Source organism: Bombina bombina, chromosome 4, assembly GCF_027579735.1.
Source record: "Bombina bombina isolate aBomBom1 chromosome 4, aBomBom1.pri, whole genome shotgun sequence".
NCBI lineage: Eukaryota > Metazoa > Chordata > Amphibia > Anura > Bombinatoridae > Bombina > Bombina bombina.
This window is the reverse complement of record NC_069502.1, coordinates 562,355,265-562,374,678: the sequence shown is the minus strand read 5'-3', so window position 1 is coordinate 562,374,678 and position 19,414 is coordinate 562,355,265.

Genomic DNA, 19,414 nt, shown 5'->3' with positions numbered 1-19,414 from the left:
TATTAATATTAGATTTATTTTAATAAGAGTTTAGTTAGGATGTTAGAGTTAGATAGGGTTATTATACTTAATATATATATATATATATATATATATATATATATATAATATAATAACGATATTAACTATATTAACCCTAATATAATTAGGGTTAATATAGTTAATATATATAATATAATAACTATATTAACTATATTAACCCTAATATAATTAGGGTTAATATAGTTAATATAGCTGGCGGCGTTGTAGGGGGATTAGATTAGGGGTTAATTCATTTATTATAGGTGGCCGCGGTGTAGGGGGATGTAGATTGTAGGCAAAAGAGCAGTTTACTTTGTGACAAAGCCCCGCCAAAAGCCCTTTTAAGGGCTGGCAAAAGAGCTGAATTCTTTGGGGCATGCCCCGCAAAAAGCCCTTTTAAGGGCTGGCAAAAGAGCTGTTACTTTGGGGCAATGCCACGCAAAAAGCCCTTTTCAGGGCTATTTGTAGGGTTAGACTTAGGTTTAGTGGTAGGGATAGTTTAGTATTTTAGGGGTTAAATAATTTAATATAGATGGCGGCGGGGTAGGGGGATTAGATTAGGGGTTAATAATTTTAAAATAGATAGCGGCGGGGTAGGGGCTCACTTTAGGGGGTAGGTAAGGTAGATGGCGGCGGTGTTAGGGGCTCACTTTAGGGGGTTATAGATTTAATATAGCTGGCGGCGGTTTAGGGGTTAATAACTTTATTAGGTTGCGGCGGGGTTTGGGAGCGGCGGTTTAGGGGTTAATACATATTTTATTGTTAGGCTAGTGAGGGGGGATAGCGGATAGAGGTTTAGACGTGTCCGGCTATGTTAGGGAGGCGTGTTAGACGTGTCGGCTATGTTTTGGAGGCGTGTTAGACAGTGCGGGTGATTTCATACTTTAGTCAGGTTTTGTAGGCGCCGGCAGTTTCTAACGTGGCGCAAGTCACTGGCGACGCCAGAAATTTGTACTTGCGCAGATTTATAGACATCGCTGGTTTATCCGACTTACGGCACGTTAGCATCTGACGGCGCCGTATATTGGATAGCTCGAGATGCGATCTGAAACTGCGGGCGACGCGGGTTCCCTCACTTGTGCCGCAAACTACGCCGTATATCGGATCGCGCCCTTGAAGTTTATGTAAGTCGTTTTGCGGTAAGGCCAAAGAAGTGTGCAGTGCCCCTAAACCCGCAAGACTCGTAATACCAGCGGGCATAAAAAAGCAGTGTTAGGACCTCTTAACGCTGCTTTTTTGCCCTAATGCACAACTTGTAATCTAGCCGTTTGTGCCATATATTTGGTATGTTTAAATTACATATATTTACAATATAGTTATATTGCATTGTTTGAGGAAATATTTTTCAAATGTTTTATGCCTATTACCCAAACACATTCAAATTCAATTTTTCCCGTTACCCCCCCCCCCCCCGATGTTAGAAGAATGGAAATTAATGTCACAGTATTTTATTTAATTAACAAAATGAATCAGTGAATATTCACAATCTTTCCAAGTCAAACACAGCCGAGATTGTTAATTCACATGAGATTTAGTCTCCAACTTCCCACAACAGCACTCGGGACTGCTGATAATGGATGCATATCACTGAAATAACAAATGGGCTAAAGGATTTATTATTGCCTGGCGACATGATACGCTGCAGCGTATCATGTCCGCCAGACATTGCTGAATGCGGACAGCGTAGTTCTGGTGAATTGCTTGTGCAATGCCGCCCCCTGCAGATTCGTGGCAAATTGGCTGCTAACAGGGGGTGTCTGTCAATCAACCAGATTGAGATGGCAGATACAGTTAAGGAGCAGCAGTCTTAAGACCACTGCGGTTTACGGCGAGCCTGAAGGCTCGCACGGAAAGAGGGCAAGATGGCCCTATTCAGGCCATCATAACTCTGCCACCAGGTCTGTGTTTTGCAATTGGATACAGTGGACCTTATGACACGTGTTAAAAAATACATTTGTATACTGGGCATACTGACGGCAGCGAGACTGCAATATTTATGCATGCCACATAAGTTAGGCAGTGCAGGAATAGCAGTATGAAGGTCACCCCAGGCTAGCGACCGCAGAGACAAGGGTGTCCCTGTGATCGCATGCCTGTTTTTGCTCAGATCAGGGGTACCTCCATAACATGAGAGACTGTTACTGTGCAAACAATCACTGTGACAGCCAGTGACAGTAATTGTATAATTTAAAAGCATGATGGTATCTGGTTCAGTGGCCAATCACTGGATGCCTCATGATTGAGCAACTCCAGTGATGCTCAAAAAAGTGGCCCATTTTCATGTGATCACTGTGACAGGAAATGACAAGCCGTTGTTTGTTAACAATGGCTTTTCTTGGTTCCTTCCCTTCTGTCCCAGTGAAAATATACAGTTAAAAAAGATCACATTTATTTAAATAATATATATATATATATATAAATTATACCCAAGGATAGCACCTTCTAATTATCTCAATGTAAATACAAAAGTAACTTTCATGTATTAAATGCTCAGGATGAATAGTTCCCTCCAGTTTAGGGAACATAAATACAATACATATATATATTAGATATCCCCGCACTTTAAAGAGAAACCTAAAAAGAAAAATTATTTAATGAGCAAAAAAGTGAAACAATGTTATTACTTATATAAACAAAATCCATACTAAGAGATGCATATATTAATCCACCGTCACACTGCCCTGAATACACCCTATCCCATCTGATCTTGGAAGTTAAGCAAGACCAGGCCTGGTCAGTATCTAGTTGGTCTGAATATGATGTCAGGTGCCAGTCAGTGATACCCTGTAACTTGTGACCCGGTGTGTCGTGCTAATTGTTCTGCTAATTTAATTATAGGTTTCTGACAATTGACGGTGTCATCGCATTGGAGTTATCTTGTGCCTCTATCCATCATCAGGACTTTGGGTGAAATCGTTCTGCTGAATCTGATTCAAGGCTTGCTCTGTGAATGTGGTTAAGGGAACTCTCTTTTCTGGCAGACATAGTCCTGGAGTGCCAGATTGTCTTACATATTAGTACAGTATGTACCACTAACAGAGCTTTACACCCTATAGCCAGCGGACCCTTGTCCTAGAGTGCCGGTTCTCAACATGATAACCCCAATCAGCACATAACAGCAAATTGCATGCCTGAGATCTGCTTTGTATTTATCTGCACACTAGTATTGGCTTTTTAACCCCTTGGTGACCACAGCACTTTTCCAATTTCTGATCGTTTGGGACCAAGGCTATTTTTACATTTTTGCTGTGTTTGTGTTTAGCTGTAATTTTCCTCTTACTCATTTACTGTATCCACACATATTATATACAGTTTTTCTCACCATTAAATGGACTTTCTAAAGATACCATTATTTTCATCATATCTTTTAATTTACTATAAAAAAACATTATAAAATATGAGGAAAAAATGGAAAAAAACACACTTTTTCTAACTTTGACCCCCAAAATCTGTTACACATCTACAACCACCAAAAAAAACATGCTAAATAGTTTCCAAATTTTATCCTGAGTTTAGAAATACCCAATGTTTACATGTTCTTTGCTTTTTTTGCAAGTTATAGGGCAATAAGTACAAGTAGCACTTTGCTATTTCCAAACCACTTTTTTTTAAAATTAGAGGCTAGTTACATTGGGACACTGATATCTTTCAGGAATCTCTGAATATCCCTTGACATGTATATATTATTTTTTAGAAGACATCCCAAAGTATTGATCTAGGCCCATTTTTGTATATTTCATGCCACTATTTCACCCCCAAATGCGATCAAATAAAAAAAAAAATGTTCACTTTTTCACAATTTTTTTCACAAACTTTAGGTTTCTCACTGAAATTATTTACAAACAAACTTGTGCAATTATGGCATAAATGGTTGTAAATGCTTCTCTGGGATCCCCTTTATTTATAAATAGCAGACATATATGGCTTTGGCGTTGCTTTTTGGTAATTAGAAGGCCGTTAAATGCCACTGCGCACCACACGTGTATTATGCCCAGCAATGATGGAGTTAATTAGGGAGCATGTAGAGAGCTTGTAGGGTTAATTTTAGCTTTAGTGTAGTATAGTAGACAACCCCACGTATTGATCTAGACCCATTTTGGTATATTTCATGCCACCATTTCACCGCCAAATGCGATCAAATAAAAAATTTTTTTTAATTTTTTCACAATTTTAGGATTCTCACTGAAATTATTTACAAACAGCTTGTGCAATTATGACACAAATGGTTGTAAATGCTTCTCTGGGATCCCCTTTGTTCAGAAATAGCAGACATATATGGCTTTGGCGTTGCTTTAGGGTAATCAGAAGGCTGCTAAATGCCGCTGTGCATCACACGTGTATTATGGCTAGCAGTGAAGGGGTTAATTAGGTAGCTTGTAGGGAGCTTGCAGGGTTAATTTTAGCTTTAGTGTAGAGATCAGCCTCCCACCTGACACATTACACCCCCTGATCCCTCCCAAACAGCTCTCTTCCCTCCCCCACCCCACAATTGTCCCCGCCATGTTAAGTACTGGCAGAAAGTCTGCCAGTACTAAAATAAAAGCTATCTTTGATTATTATTTAATTTTTTAAATTAAGCATATTTACATATGCTGCTCTGTAGGATCCCCCCTTAGCCCCCAACCTCCCTGATCCCCCCCCCCAACAGCTCTCTAACCCACCCCCTCTAAGTTATTGGTAGCCTTCTTGGGTACTGGCAGCTGTCTTAAACTATAAGCTACTATTAAACTATATTAACCCCTAAACCTAACCCTAACGTAACCCTAACCCTAACATAACCCTAACGTAACCCTAAACCTAACCCTAGCCCCCCACATCGCAACAACATAAATTAAACTATATTAACCCCTAACCCTAACTCCCTTTAACTTTAACATAATTAAATTAGATCTGAATTAAATTTACAATTATTAACTAAATAATACCTATTTAAAACTAAATACATACTTACCTTTGAAATAAAGCCTAAGCGAGCTACAATATAACTAATATTTATATTTTAGCTAGCTTAGGTTTTATTTTTATTTCACTGGTAAATTTTAACTAGGTAGACTAGTTATTAACTATTTACTAACTACCTAGTTAAAAATAAATACAAACTTACCTGTGAAATAAAACCCTTCCTTACACTAAAACCTACCATTACAAAAAAACAAAACAAAATTATCCAAAAAATAGAGATTAATCCTATTTTAATACCCTTAAAAAACACACCCCAAAATAAAAAAACCTACTCTAGAATAAACTGCTAAGGGCCCTTAAAAGGGCCTTTTGTAGCTCTTTTACTCCAAAAAAAATACAAACACTCCCTAACACTAAACAAACTCCTCCAACCTCCAACACTAACAAGGGCCCTTAAAAGGACCTTTTGTAGTGTATTGTTCTGAGATAAACAGCTCTTTTACTCCAAAAAAATACAAACCCCCCAACACTATACAAACCCCCACCCCTCAAACTACCAAGTTCTCTTAAAAGGGCCTTTTGTAGGGCATTGCCCTGAGATTAACAGCTCTTTTGCTAAAAAAAAAAAACAGCCCCTAAAAATATACATTACACAAAATAACAATCAAATTATCAAAAATAAAAAAAATATTCCTATTCTAATACGCATAAAAAACAAAACAAAATAAAAAAACCTAATCTAGAATAAAATACCAATGGCCCTTAAAAGGGCTTTGGGACATTGCCCCAAAGATATCAAGCTATTTTATCTTTATAAAAAAAAAAATACAAGCAACCCCCCCAAACAGTAAAACCCACCACCAAATCTACCCCCCCAAATAAAAAATCTAAAATAACCTAAGCTTCCCATTACCCTGAAAAGGGCATTTGTATGGGCATTGCCCTTAAAAGGGCATTTAGCTCTTTTACTGCCCAGACCCTAAACTAAAAAATAAAACCCACCCAATAAACCCTTAAAAAAAATAACACTAACTAACCCCCTGACGATCCACTTACAGATTTTGAAGTCCCGCTTGAAGGATCTTCATCCCGGCGAAGTGTTCATCCAGGCGGCAAAAAGTCTTCATCCAGACGGCCTCTTCTATCTTCATCCAGCCACCGAAGTCCTCATCCAGGCTGCCTCTTCTATCTTCATCCAGCCAGCGCAGAGCGGATCCATCCTGAAGACATCCGGCCCGGAGTATCCTCTTCATACGGTCACTGCCGTACACTGAATCTTCAATACAAGGGACGTGATTCAAGATGGCATTCCTTGCATTCCTATTGGCTGAAGAATTTGAATCAGCCAATAGGAATTATGGCTGCTAAAATCCTATTGGCTGTTCAAATCAGCCAATAGGATTTACGCAGCTCTCATTCTATTGGCTAATTCGAATTTACTAAGGTAAAGTTTAGTTTTACTAAGGTAAAGTTTAAAATTAATACATGTAATGATGTTCATGAGCATATGCTGTTGTGCGGATCCCCCTTTGAGCTGGTTGCTCCTTATTGAATGTATGTATACTTCAGGATGTGCATTTACACTGCAATGGAGACAATATGCATTTTAATTATGATCAGCCTGTCAGCTCTCTAACGATGTTTGTGAACGAGCACTGTGGGGTGGATCCCCTTATGAGTTGCTTGCTCTTTTATGTATGAACACAAACGATAGTGCACTGTGTCCACAACGGAGGTAATAGAGAATATAACTATAACCTGTCAGCTCTCTATTAGATGTAATGCTAATTGGCAGTATATGAGTTGCACTTTACCAATATATAACCAAACATTAGTTCTGAGACTATAGAGGGTAGTGTAAGCACTGATGTTTATTGCATGATATGAGGGATGCCAAATATACATTCACACATTGTGAGAATTTGGATATACTATGTAGTAATATCGTTAGTATCTATTGTTTGTATCAAGCATATGCATTCATAATATGTGTTGATGCCTCATAATTATCACTGTCATACAGCATATCATTCTATTTGATTATTCACTTTATTTGATTATGCATTTATGTATTATATACATTGTTTTTTACTTATATTACTATTGTGATTACCACATGTGTTGTTTATGATGTCACTTCCGGGGGTATTTTTCACTTCTGTTTGGTCTGAAGAAGGGGATGGTTTGATCCCTGAAACTTCACAACAAAAAACCACGTTTTGTTTTTCAAAGTCCAGTGAGTGAGGATCTACTTTGTAATATTGATAACCACTGTTCCTGACACCCTGGTCATTTGTTGAGGAAGTGACAGTGCCTATCCCACAGCTATTGCTTTTATATATATATATATATATATATATATATATATATATATATATACACATATATATATATATATACATATATATATATATATATATATATATATATATATATATATATACATATATACAGTATATATATATATATATATATATATATATATATATATACTGCATATATATATATATGTGTGTGTATTTGTATGTGTACGTGTACACACATAATACATATATATATATATATATATATATATATACATATATATATATATATTTATATATACAGTTCCAGAATAGTCACTGTTAGTTGCGCTCCTCCTGAGCGTTCGGTGAGAATGGACGACCCGGCACACAGGAGAGTGGGCGGGGGACACACCCCCTAAATGAATCCAAGCGATAGGCTGCAAACTTCAGGCGTGTCTGCCACACACGCCACAGGCGAAGCCGAGTACACTGATCCAAGGAGAGAAGTTGCGCTCAAGCTTGTAAGATTCTTGAAGAAAGAAAGGCACTCCAGGCAAGATGTAAAAAGTAAAAACAACTTTAATTCCAAAAATGACTAAAAGAAGGACAAAATAGTGTTGTCCAGCAAAGAGCCAGCAGTGACTCCAACAATCAGGTTGATGAGCTGATCCTCACGCAGACATGTTTCGTGCGTTTGCGCACTTGATCACTGCTTACCTGAGGATCAGCTCACTCACCTATTTATGACTAAGCTAATTACCAGAAATTTACATACTAGAAACCTGATTGAATACCTGTATCCACAAGACGGGCTACTTTAATTATTCTACCGGTAACTAAGAATAAGCATAAAAAGAATACAAAGGGATAATATTGGGAGTACATGACTGGAAATAATCTGACCATTGATTTTAAGAATTGCTATATATAATGTGAACTAAACTTCTTGAGATTGTCATACTAATAAAATATTAGGATACCGACTATTACAATTGAATGGATCTAAACACATTTTTCATGTAGATCTATACTTAATATATGTATTGTTTGTGTAACAAAAAAGATCACAATGCCAGGTATTCAATCAGGTTTCTAGTATGTAAATTTCTGGTAATTAGCTTAGTCATAAATAGGTGAGTGAGCTGATCCTCAGGTAAGCAGTGATCAAGTGCGCAAACGCACAAAACATGTCTGCGTGAGGATCAGCTCATCAACCTGATTGTTGGAGTCACTGCTGGCTCTTTGCTGGACAACACTATTTTGTCCTTCTTTTAGTCATTTTTGGAATTAAAGTTGTTTTTACTTTTTACATCTTGCCTGGAGTGCCTTTCTTTCTTCAAGAATCTTACAAGCTTGAGCGCAACTTCTCTCCTTGGATCAGTATATTTATATATACGTATGGGGATCAGCTCACTTGCCTGATTGTTAGAGTCACTGCTGGCTCTGTATAGGACATCCTGGTTTTGTCCTTTTTAACGTTTTGGAATAAAGTTCTTCTTTTTACATACCCAGCTGCCTGGAATTCGACTTTATTTGCTCTTTTGAGCACTTTCAGCAACATATTCCTTTCTATTTGAGCGCCTTCTCTACTTTTGGATTCTATATATATATATATATATATATATGCATTGGAGCCCTTTGCAGTTAAGTAGATGAAAACATGAAAAAACATATTTAAGCTATATTCATTTTTAATAAAGATTTTAATTAATTATGTATTTATTACAAATATTTCACATTCCAATTTTCTAGACATAGCAGAACATGTTCTAAGTATTTTAAAATAGATATTCATATATATATATATATATCTGTATGTATATATACTTATATATAATCATGTGTATATTTATATATATATATATATATATATATATTTGGTATAGATATATATTGTACAAAAAATCATATATATGTAGAAATATTTATTTATGAACAAATAGAACATATTCTTCTATGTGAAGAACGTTAAAATGTGAAATATTCATATTTTCATGTCGGGTTAGCACACATGATAACATGCGATTGGGTTTGTGCACTCCATGGACTTCTATGAACAAATACGTGAATGCGCATGCAATATTATAAGTTCAGATTTTTGCACTTGTTGGTTTAGCCAGCAAGTGAAAACTGTTTACTTTCAACTTAAAATACGAGCACAACCTGACCCACGCAAAAAGCTTGAGTGGGAGCATTAATTAGCGCTTTACTTTTAATCTGGCTACAGGTAAATACCCATGGGCCATGGGGTGTCTAAATTCTATAAATACATACTTTTTTTGTTCCAGTTTTGCATTAGGTGATCGCTATGCAGCTTACAATCTAAGCATAGCAAATTTTAGGAACCTAGACTAATGGGGTATTCCTCAAATCAGGACAACATAATGGGGTCTATTTATTAAGCAGCATATTCTGCTTCCGACCCTCTCCACTTCAGTTCCAGACTGAAGCGGAAGTTAAGAAGTCTTAAGACCGCTGCTCCTTATCTTGTCCACCACTTCTGAGGTGGCGGACAGCAATCAGCCTGATCGAATACGATCAAATTGATTGACACCCATTGCTAGCGGCTGATTGACCCCGAATCTGCAGGGGGCGGTATTGCACCAGCAGTTCACCAGAACTGCTGGTTCAATGATAAATGCAGACAGCGTATGCTGTCAGCATTTATCGATGTGCGGTGGACATGATTCGCTAGAGCGGATCATGTCTGTCCACACCTACATAAATAGACCCCATAGAATTTATCTGGAGGTATTTTTATTTCGCTACACTAGTTATGTAGAAATGGTTTTCAAGAAAACAGCAAACATTTTTTTTTTTTTTTTTGCCCATTTTTTCAGTTTTTAATTCCTATTTTTTCAGTGTTGCTGTTGGCATCTTGGTAGCCTCCCTGATACGTTTTTTCCTCCTCCTCTCATCAACTTCGGAGGGTTGTCCTGATCTTTGCAATGTTTCTGTGGTGCCACATTTTCTTCACTTACTGATAATAGTTTTGATAGGGCTCCATAGTACATCCAGTGCCTTCAATTTACTTTTATATCCCTCTCCTGATTTGTACGTTTCAACAATTAGTTGTCGCCATTTCTCAATTCTTTGTGGACCATGACTCTCCCATTAGAGTGCAGCTCTAAAGAGGGACTATACAATACTGCTGAATATAAGTTTAAAGAATCTAAGACATACATTGATATATAAATCTAAAATGTCATATATGGCTGTTTCAGAGTATATTGAACATGAAAAAGATAATATAAATTTTCCAAATCCTCTTGGAATGCAGGAAAACAAGTCAAAGGGGGATATTTATCAAAGCGTCAATCTCAGTGCATTCGCCTGTGTCAATACGCTCGCCAGACATCACCGCCGCAGATCCACATACGATACCCTTATAAAAAAAACATCAAAAACACGCTTGTCAAGTACAGCGCGATGGCCATAGGACTGTTGTTAACTAACAATCATCGATGTCGCAGTAATTTTCTGTTTTTTTCCCAACTTTATTTATAGTATTTCATTACTGTCCATGAACAAGCACATGTCTCTAAAGCTAATCTTTTATTTTTCATCTGTTAATGTCTAAGAAATAGCTACATTTATACCTGAACAAACAAAATCTCATAGAAAGTTATTTTTATATTTATTTGTTATATGATACTTTCAGATAAATTAATGTGTATTTGTATTTCTAGAAGTCATGATATGCTTTTATCTCATGTTTTTTTTATAAATGATTATTAATGCTAGAATTTGTACATATATCTTTGCACATGCTTTTATATATATATATATATATATATATATATATATATATATATATATATGTGTGTGTGTGTGTGTGTGTGTGTGGTGTGTGTGTGTGTGCTATGTCAGACTCAGAAATATTTTGCAAACATATTTACATGTCCCTAAATTCCATTATTTGTTCTAAACAATGTTGTCTTTCATTTCTCTGTGTTTATTTATACCCCTATGTGTACTGTATATAGTGCAAATGTATTGGAGCATGAATAATTGTGAATTTAACATGTAATCAGGGTATCATATGTATTTCTTTGCAATCAATGGATATTTTAAGAGCTGGGACAGTTTTCTCTCTGTACCTGTGCAATACCTCCTGATTGCAATCTAGTTTTAAAAACCACCCCTACACAGGTGTTATAAAATGGGCTGGCATATAAGATGACATTTCTTACTGAAAAATAAATTCAAGAGAAGGAAGAAATACACTGAAAATAGCATGACAGTAAAGAGGTGATTTTAATTTCTGATGTGTCTGAATCATGACAGTTTAAAGTTAGGTGGGCTATCCCTTTGAACTATCAGCTTAAGATTATATTGAATCAAACATCAATTTGAATTTTAAAATCATTGTATAAAGTATTACACTGCGTGTCCTAATGTCAGCATCAATGTTTATCTTTAATACTAATTTCACATATACATACTTTCAAAGTATAATACACAATGTAACAAATGGCACTTACAAGTTCTGATGAGTTATCGAGTATCAAGCAATTTGATTCGTTAGTGATAGTTTAAAATGTATATTTGAATCAGATTGGCTGATGTCATCAATCATGTTATTATGCATATTCCAATCAAAAGTGGTTGAAAAATTCACTAGTGTGTGGATTGTTTAGGAGTTTGCGTCATAATTGGTGCGAAAAGTATTGCAGCAAATTTGGTGCGAAGGGGAGAGTGGGACTTGTATTACATGGTTTAAACATGGTGCAATTAGATTTTTCCAAAAAAATAAAAAGGAAGCTAGCTATATTATGTTGTATATTTATTTCATTTTTATCTCTATATCTATTAGTGCAACAAGCTTGGGCAAAACTTTGCAACAAATTTAGAGAAATAATATTGTCCCCTTGCTTTGTAATGAGAGACAAAGTTGTAAAATAATTCATAAGTAGTAATTTATTTTTCATTTGTATCCCTATATCTACTAGTGCACCAAATGGGGAGCAATAATATTGTTTGATTTAGAAAGGGTATACAATTTTAATAAAGTTTCTAATTTACTTTTATTATGTAATAAATTCTCTTTCAGCATCGAACATAAGCTTTCTGTGTTTTCAGACTTCCATTGTTTTCTATGGCATCCATGGCCTCAAGGGTGGCGGATTGAAAACTAGGTATGCTGTTTCGGAATAGACGCGAGCGTACCTGTCAAATGTTTGATAAATTGTAAAAAAGGATCAAACAGAGTTGAATGGGAATTTGAAACATCTGTAATGACGCAAGCATCGATCTGCGTCGGATTGAAATCGCGGGAGTGTATATTTTGTCACACATTTCAACATTTGACAATCTTGATGCTTTGTTAACTACACAGAATTCCAGCATATTATCAGTTGATGCTTTGATAAATATCCCCCAATATGTCCAGTTTTTTGTTATTTCAACAACTGAAACAAGTACAAAACCCGTGTTTGGGAGGATTGTGATCACTGAAGCCATTGCGCTCCATGCATAGTATGTATATTTTTCCCGCTATCTGTTCAGATCTGATCTGAACTTTTCCCAGCATAGATATTAGTTTATCCCTTGTTTTGTGATCTCTTAGAACTTGAAAAACGAGGAGCGGGGTTAGATAAGCAAGATTGGAAGCATTGGAATCAAACCCATAGATTTATAGTTTATCATATTGTTCTACAATAATTCATAAAAATATACATTTGACATTTGAAACAAAAAATTGCATTTCAGAACTGGAGTGCATAAATAAAAATAAAATAATTTCATATTAATCGATTATAGTTTTATAAAACATAACACACTTATTATATACTGTATAAAATGACAGAAAAAATAGCAATTGTACTGATACAAATTCTCAATAAAATTGTCAGATGTGTGTATGTTAAAATGTATCTATGTTAAAAAGATTAATTCCTAAAAGAAATGGCATAAAAAGAAAATATTCTGTGCAGCTTTAGAACTTCAATGAAGCAGCACTAATAATGCATTCTACAAAATGATTTACAAAATAATTATAAAGTGTATATACATCAAATTGTAATATTACCTAATATTACATGACCATTGCAAATCATATCTATATGAGTTTATCTGAGCCCAAGATAACATATCATTAATTGCAAGAGGAAAAATAAGTGTAGTCTCAGTAATATTTTTCTATATCTACAACTATATAATTTTACAGTTGACAATATATTATTTCCTCTACATCTTCATATTTCTACTGAAGGTGCTTCTATTTTCCCCACATTTAAAAAAACCATATACCAATTAACCCTTTGAGTGTTAAGCACTTTCCCACCTGGGTGCTAAGGTGATTTAAGTTTTTTTTGTAATTTTTATTTTTAAAAATTTTTTTTTTTTTTACTTTTGTATTTTTTTTGCAGATCACCAAGACTTACACTGTTGGAAAGGATAGGCAATTACCTTTCCAACGGTGGGTCTTGGGGGTCTGTAGCTGCTTAGATGCCTGAGATGCAGACATCTAAGCAGCATGCCCCCTTTCCATATACTGTGTATTGTAAATTTTTAATAAAGTTGCACGGTGACGTCATCACATCATGGTGCGTGACGTCACTGGGCAAAACATGAAGCCCTGGCAAAGCCGGTCACTATGAGGACCCGATCGCCGGGGGTTAACAAAGGGGAATTCATCTGAATCTTTGAGAGGTTTTTGACAGAGCCTTCATTACTAACCATACGAATCAGGAGTAGTCATAATGAAATCCTTTATTTTTACATCCTATGATGTATCTGCTGCTAAATTATATCTCACACATTCTTCTTAAATACTGCACAGTTTAGAAGGACAGTATACTCATAATCAATATATATTACTAACATTGGGGTAGATTATAAGTGGAGTGCTAATGTTAGCGCACAATAACTTTTGTGCATATTACAAGCTGCAAGTACAGGTAGCCTTCAAATTATGCCGGGGTTAGGTTCCAGAAAGAATGGTTGTAAATAGAAACCGTTGTAAATTGAAACCCATGTTATAATGTAAGTCAATGGGAAGTGAGGGAGTTAGGTTCCAGGCCCCTCTCAAAATTGTCATAAGTAACACCTAATACATTATTTTTAAAGCTTTGAAATTAAGACTTTAAATGCTAAACAGCATTATAAACCTAATAAATTAATCACACAACACAGAATATATCATCCAACTAAGTTAAATGAACAAAAACATTTGTTAAACAGCATTATAAACCTTATAAAATAATCACACAACACAGAATGTATCATCAAACTAAGTTTAAGGAACACAAGCATTTGCAGCTATTATATGCATTCCAGTCTGGACTGAATTATAGGCACCCTGACATTCAAGCAGCTGGGCAGGAAGATAAAAGGGTGAGTGGCTGCTAGATCTTGTTCCTTTGAAAGCTGCTTGATAGCTCAGGTCTGTTATACTGATTAATTTTAATCTTTGCTGCAACACAAGCGGACAGCTCCACCTTCTGGCCTGCCCTTATTTTAATCAATGCATTGCTTCTCAGTGCTTTTGAATAGCAGTAACATGATTGAAAAAAGGGCGTTATTCTGAAACAGCGTAAATTGAACCGTCATAAACTGAGGGCCACCTGTAAATGTAACCACATGAGCACAAACTAAATTTGCGCTCGTCAATTTAGCACAACTGAAGACCTTGGGTTAGGACTAAAAAAAAAAACTTGCATTAAACATAACATTAACATTAACAGTTCATAAATACACTTTCAATTGAAAATATTTCCCATAAATATTTAAAAGGTATACAGTATATGACAAAGTATTTGAATGGAAATGGCTATAATGCATATATATATATATATATATATATATATATATATATATATATATATACATACATGTGTATTTATGTGTATACATGTGTATTTATGTTTATATGTGTGTATGTGTATATATATATATATATATATATATATATATATATATATACATGTGTATTTATGTGTATACATGTGTATTTATGTTTATATGTGTGTATGTGTATATATATATATATATATATATATACATACACACATAGAGAAGTGCACTCTTAGGAACGATGCAACAAGCTCAATAATTTGTTAGCTTGGTCTATAGCGATTTACCACATGTAATGCTTTTTACTGAGTAGAACTTTCCTGTAGTATATCAGTCTGATTTAACCTTTAAGGTCAGTCCAGGGCTGAAATACCAGACAATTCCTTTCTGAACACGGCAACCCCAGGCAATACATACATATATACACATTCATATGTATATTTACTTTGGAGCCCTTTCCACTCTGTAAGATTTATATATTTATTAATTGTTATAGCTGCCAATAAGCACTGTTGTGAACCACTATTATGCCTCACTGACTTATTCAATTTATCCCAAAGATCCACTGTATATGAATCCAACAATGGGGTGTGTAGGTCTGAGGCATATATTGTGCCGTTCTATATATTCGTGGCACTCATAGGCAGCAAAAACTTTAGAAAAAACATCAGTTTATATATAATAGCAACCTTAATACCTTTCAATATCTGAATTTGCCAAGTTATCTTAAAACACTGATATGCAAGCAATATGAGTAAAGCCATAAGTCTCTAGCTATGCCATTGTTCTGTAGCACTATTTAAACCTTATATCCTCTAACAATATCAATGGTGCTTAAGGTAAATGGCTATTATTAGATCGCTATTATTAGATCACATGTTAGTTCCAGTGTTAGCTTGCTTATTAAAAAAACTCAGAGAACCCATTAACACTCTGAGTGTTTTTAATAAGCAAGCTAACTCTGGAACTAACATGTGATCTAATAGTAGCAATCTAATAATAGCCATTTACCTTAAGCACCGTTGATATTGTTAGAGGATATAAGGTTTAAATAGTGCTACAGCACAACAGCTCAGCTAGAGACTTATGGATTTACTCATATTGCTTGCATATCTGTGCAGCTAGAGACTTACGGATTTACTCATATTGCTTGCATTCCCCAGACAATTATTTTGGCCTTCTGTGAGCCTCGTCAGTGAGACGCAGCCATATTCCTATTATGGATACCTCCCCAGGGAACATGACAACAGATGATCGTTGTGGCCTTCTGTGAGTCTCGTCAATGAGACACAGCCATATTCCTCTTAGGGATACCTCCCCAGGGAAAAAATATAAATGCATACAAAGAGAGAAGCACTCTACCAGGAAGAACAACAGCTCATTAGCTTGTTCTATGGCAAGTTACCACCTATTTGCCATTGCCTCTATTTGACTTATATTCTGAACCTTTTGGTATTACTGGCGTTCACTCCTATGTTAGATTTTTAATCTAAGTTTTATGCACATTTACACAGTTAGTGTTTTTATTATTTTTTATATTGGTCCACAATAAATGTTAAGTTTTAAATGATATCCCCTTTAGGTGTCTTTTCCTGCCTCAGTACTATTTCTAATGGTATATCCCTTTTTTGAGTGCTCAGACACTGCCCATCTTTCCTTCTCCCTTTGTACAACTTCCATGTTAGAACAGTGAGCACCCCCCATCTTAATACTATTGCCCCAGATTATTTTTTGGGCCTTCTTTGTGCCTCGTTAGTGAGGCACAGCCATATTCCTCTAAGCACATTGGCCAAGGAGTCCATGTCTGGTTTCCCGAATCACCCTTAGGAAGACCTCCCTAGGGTCATAATACACATTCATCCAAAGAGAGAAGCGCTCGGGCAGGATCAGACTGATATACTTCAGGAAAGTCTTCCTCTTTGAAAACACAACTGGGCTAAAAGAGACTGTTCCTAGGTGGTAACTCATCATAGAACAAGCTACTGAGTTGTTTGTTCCTGGTAGAGCGCTTCTCTTTGTATGCAGATATTAGACATGTGCATGTCAAAAAATTCAGATAAATCCTTCATCAAAAAAAAGCAAAAAACCCCAAAAAAACTAAACATAGTATTGTCCAATATCCACAATATGAAACTTGTTAGTTAACAAAAATTAAAGAAAAAAAAACAAAACTTTATATATAAAAAAAAAATAAAAAAAAAATATATATATATATATACAGGTAGCCCTCAGTTTACGCCGGGGTTAGGTTCCAGAAGCAATGGTTGTAAATTGAAACCATTGTAAATTGAAACTCAGTTTATAATGTAAGTCAATGGGAAGTGAGGGAGATAGGTACCAGGCCCCTCTCAAAATTGTCATAAGTAACACCTAATATATTATTTTTAAAGCTTTGAAATGAATTATAAACCTAATAAAATAATCACACAACACAGAATATATAAATAAACTAAGGTAAATGAACAAAAACATTTGCTAAACAGCATTATAAACTTAATAAAATAATCACACAACACAGAATATATAAATAAACTAAGGTAAATGAACAAAAACATTTGCTAAACAGCATTATAAACTTAATAAAATAATCACACAACACAGAATATATAAATAAACTAAGGTAAATGAACAAAAACATTTGCTAAACAGCATTATAAACTTAATAAAATAATCACACAACACAGACTTCACTTGCATTTTTCTGCAAACCGTTCTTTCTATGCATTCCAATCTGGACTGATTTATAGACAGGAAGATCTTGTTCCTTTGAAATCTGCTCGATAGCTCAGGTCTGGTTAAACTGATTAATTTCAGCTTGCTTGGCTTTGCTGCAACACAAACGCACAGCTCCACCTACTGGCTATTTTAATAAATGCACTGCTTCTCAATGCTTTTCAATAGCAGTCATATGACTGGGAAAAAAGGTTGTTATTCTGAAACGGTGTAAATTGAACCGTTGTAAAACGAGGGCCACCTGTATATATGTATGGTCAGGATCTGCAAAAAATAAAAGTGAAGTTGTATACTTATTGGCTGCCACCTGGATCAATAAACTGACAAAGACATTGCTAAATCATTTTTGAATAGTGTAAATTTGAACTTTTCAGGGTTTCCCCAGTCTTTAGACTACATAAATAAGTCAACAAAATATTTTTTGTTGAATGAGTCTATTTCTTAATTTTTCATTAAAGGAACAGCTTCTTAACTGTTTTTAGAGGGATGCAATTAATACCACAAATGTTGTTGTTTTTACATTTATCGGAATACACTTGTCTAGAAGATATCACTCTTCTTCCAGTGATCATCCATCACCTAGAGGGACATGATACAATTTATTCAGTTCACAATGACAAGTTAGGATGTTATTAAAGGTCATCCATTGAAGAAGAAGAAACAAGAAAGCTATTGTAACTTCTGCGTGTTTCTTTTTGGGTCTGACATCTCATTATCATGCTGTTCATTGGTATCATTGCAAGAGGAGGACATGTGCGAATCATCCTACTCAACTCATGATTAATCAAAAATTGTAAATACCTCAATTAAATCTATGTTTTTAATCTCTAGCAGTTTTATGTTTACTGTTTGCTATTTGATGTAAATGGTTTAATAAACTGTTTCATATTCAATCTATTAGTATATTAAGAACACAAGTGAAAAATGATATGTTTGCGCGTTTGGCGATATTGTAAGTTCGGCTTTTTGCGCTTGTTGGGTTAGCACAAGAGCAAAAAGCTTCTAGCGCAATTAATGCTTGTGCCGAAGCCTTAATTAGCACTCCACACGTAATCTGGCCCTATATTATTGTTATGCTATTTCTTCATTCTCTCTTTGTTACTGAAAAAAAACTTACAGAACTCTTTTGCAATTTAAATGATCTTGATACACAGTAATCATTGTCTGAATATAGTCATTATACTCTGAAAAAATCATTACACAAAGAGTCAGAAAGTAATAATCCATTTTAAAATGTGCCGTTTAGTCTATTCTAAAAATACATAAATTACTTGCTTTTTTTTTTTCAGTTATATGGAAATATTTTTCAATTCTACACAAAGTAATATCAAGCAATTATTGACAACACTAGTGCATAGAACACACATGGATTTTTTAGATATATTTAGGGTTAGATTACAAGTGGAGTGCTAAATTATTGCGTGCCTGCAAAGGACAAATTTGCCGTTTGCGGGTTCACGATACTTAATCAACCATTACAAGTGGCTTGTTATTGCTATTGTGAGCTTGAGGTAGCAATTAGCGCTTATAATTTTATAAATGTGCCCCAAGTGCCCCAAAAATACAGGGTAGTTTATTTTATTAAAAAAGTAAAGATAGCAGCATATTTATTTTTTAATAAAATAACTGCTCTAGGCAGTATTTTGGGGGAGAAATTGACCTTTACATTGTGGTCT